Here is a 2550-nt window from a genome sequence, read left to right on the forward strand (position 1 = left end):
ACAGTAGTAGTTGTAATTCGTAGGACGTAAAATGTAGTTTATTTATAATTTAGTCATATATTCAATATATTAGTTAATAATTGTTCTCATTTAATTTGCACAATTGTTTATACTGTCTGGGGGTGTTTGTGTTCTCCTGCATTATTTAATTATCATCCCATAGTATGGTTTCTAGTGGTTTGATGTTTGGTGTGTTTAACATTACACTAGTTATGTAATTGGTAATAATTTAGATGATGTAGAACAACATTTGGATCTATTTAATCTATCCAACAGTCTAATATATTGCATAGGTACAACGTCAACATTATAGATATATGACTGTTTATTATATAGCATATAAAGTGTATTTGTCCTTTGGTATAGATTTGCATGAAATACTATGGAAAATTCACACAGGCTTAATATTTTAGATGGAAGTTCAATATTTTATGGATGAATTTGATGATAGCCTTCCCAATGCCCAACAATTTGGTATGTATTATTCTGAATATAACTGTAAATGTTACATCATCCTGGTTGAAAACTGGCATAGTATACTACTTTTATATGTATCTCTTTCTTGTTTAAGATGACACTTTATGGACTGCAGTGCTTCCGATGTATTTTTACGTGCTATAAGTGATGATGTTGGTGCTGATGCGGGTGCAGCGGTGGTAACTGATGCTAATACTAGCCTGTGAGCAAGCGGGACTAATTTACAGCAGACTATGTGCGGTAAGCTGCATATATAGCTATATATTTATATATGTGTGGTGGAGTAAATACTAATTCATTATGCATCTGTCGGGTTTGCTTTGAATATTATTTTTATATTATTTCTTCCTTTCTTAAGATGACTTTATGGATTTTGATCTTGACCCTCTGTTATTAAGCGCTATGGAGTGTGATGCTAGCAACATGACTGTGGCAGGGGCACGGACTGGTGCTAATTCTAGTGCTGCTACAAGCAATATTAATTTACTACAGGCTATCGCCGGTAAGTTGTGTATGTATATGTGTATATATGTATGTGTATATACATACATACATACATACATACTAAATTTTATACAGATGTTTTGCATCCGGACTACGGGACTGGCACCCATCAGACTCCTACACCAGCTAAAAAACGTGGCACGCCACTACACCTGATCCCAGCGAATAGAAAATGTAATGAGTACTCAGTAATGGTCGTGGGCAAAAGAAATGAATTTTTGCCACAGACTAATGGTTATACATTTTATACATAGACCATAAACTGATGTGGAAGAAAAGCTTATTTTCAAAAGAAAATACACCCACCTCCCCTAGGAAAGCCAGTATTCCCACAACAGCAGCCGCTGCTGCAGCAACTAATATGGTGACATCAACTATCACTTCACCGCCTCACAGCTGTATGTATTTAGATATTTGTATACAGTCTTTATACATGCAATCTTCACATTGTTTCACGTTTCTGACACAACTATAACTCTTTTCTTTTAGCTACACACGCTGTCCAGAAAAAAACAGCTAGTGCGGTTCTACAACCACTAGCGGAGCATGATGCTAACAGTACTACAGTGCGAGTCGAAGTACACGCGACTAACAGCAGTGTGTGAACACATCCTCTATCACCGCTTTGTGTGGAAGGACAAGAAGGAAGCGCTGTGCCAGCCAAACATCGTGAAAAGACATGTCCAATACCGATGCCCCGTAAATTCGAGCAACGCTTAATCAAGACCGCAACAACACCATTACCCACAATAACACAGAGCACAACCACGATTGACCTGATACAAGCAGAATGTGTTGCGCCAACAACACAGAGCATACCAACAACTCACAAGACTCAAGCGGATCGGGAAGCACTCGATAGAGAAATCGACCAGTTAGCTGATGGTAAGACTGTGCGTCATGATTTTAATATTGTGAAGCCCTTGAAGAGGCGACGTTCAGGAAATAGTAAAAGTAAAAAACAAAAACTTAACGCAGCGGAAACATGCATAGGTTCCATTGGTTGGTACGGAGAAGAAATTAAAATGGCGGCAAAGTACGTTGAATACAGAAATGTACGTTGCCAGATTTTTTTCTGTGATTCCTATGATAGGTTATTATCAGCACCCCCAACACGTGAAAATGTTGCCGAGCTACATGCTTTCACAAAGCAGTATGGAGATGTACCATCTGATGATTCAAATAAATCGATGTGACTAAAAATTGTTGGATATGGAATGCATAAATTGCCTAAAATTACGTTACATAGGTCTAATAGGTCTAGAGTTATAAAACGAGCTGTAAAGCTATTAATGAATGCTAGACACTCACTAGCGGTGAGAAGGTGCAAAGAGGCCACAATAACTACACAAGATCCACAGGCCCCGATAAACCACCCGAACCAGTCTTTACCATCCCAAAATATAGCTGTAGATGACAGCAACATTGCGTTTCCAAGTTCACAAAGTGACTCACATATTGAAACACATGCTGAAAGTGTACATGATCATGTTGGCGCTGGTGATGTTGCTGATAATGCTGAAGGTAGTAATGTACAGGGCGTTAATGCTAGTGGCGACAATGTATGGG

The 2550-nt window shown here is 38.4% G+C and overlaps 1 long non-coding RNA gene across 1 annotated transcript; it reads left to right on the plus strand.

Moving 5' to 3' along the window:
• Positions 1 to 268: 268 nt before the first annotated feature.
• Positions 269 to 2094, plus strand: LOC142265224 (uncharacterized). Its single transcript, XR_012731577.1, has 4 exons — positions 269 to 474; positions 572 to 717; positions 836 to 979; positions 1471 to 2094. It is a non-coding gene; the product is annotated as an uncharacterized LOC142265224 (long non-coding RNA).
• The last annotated feature ends 456 nt before the right edge of the window (positions 2095 to 2550 follow it).

Source organism: Anomaloglossus baeobatrachus, unplaced genomic scaffold, assembly GCF_048569485.1.
Source record: "Anomaloglossus baeobatrachus isolate aAnoBae1 unplaced genomic scaffold, aAnoBae1.hap1 Scaffold_2733, whole genome shotgun sequence".
Lineage (NCBI taxonomy): Eukaryota > Metazoa > Chordata > Amphibia > Anura > Aromobatidae > Anomaloglossus > Anomaloglossus baeobatrachus.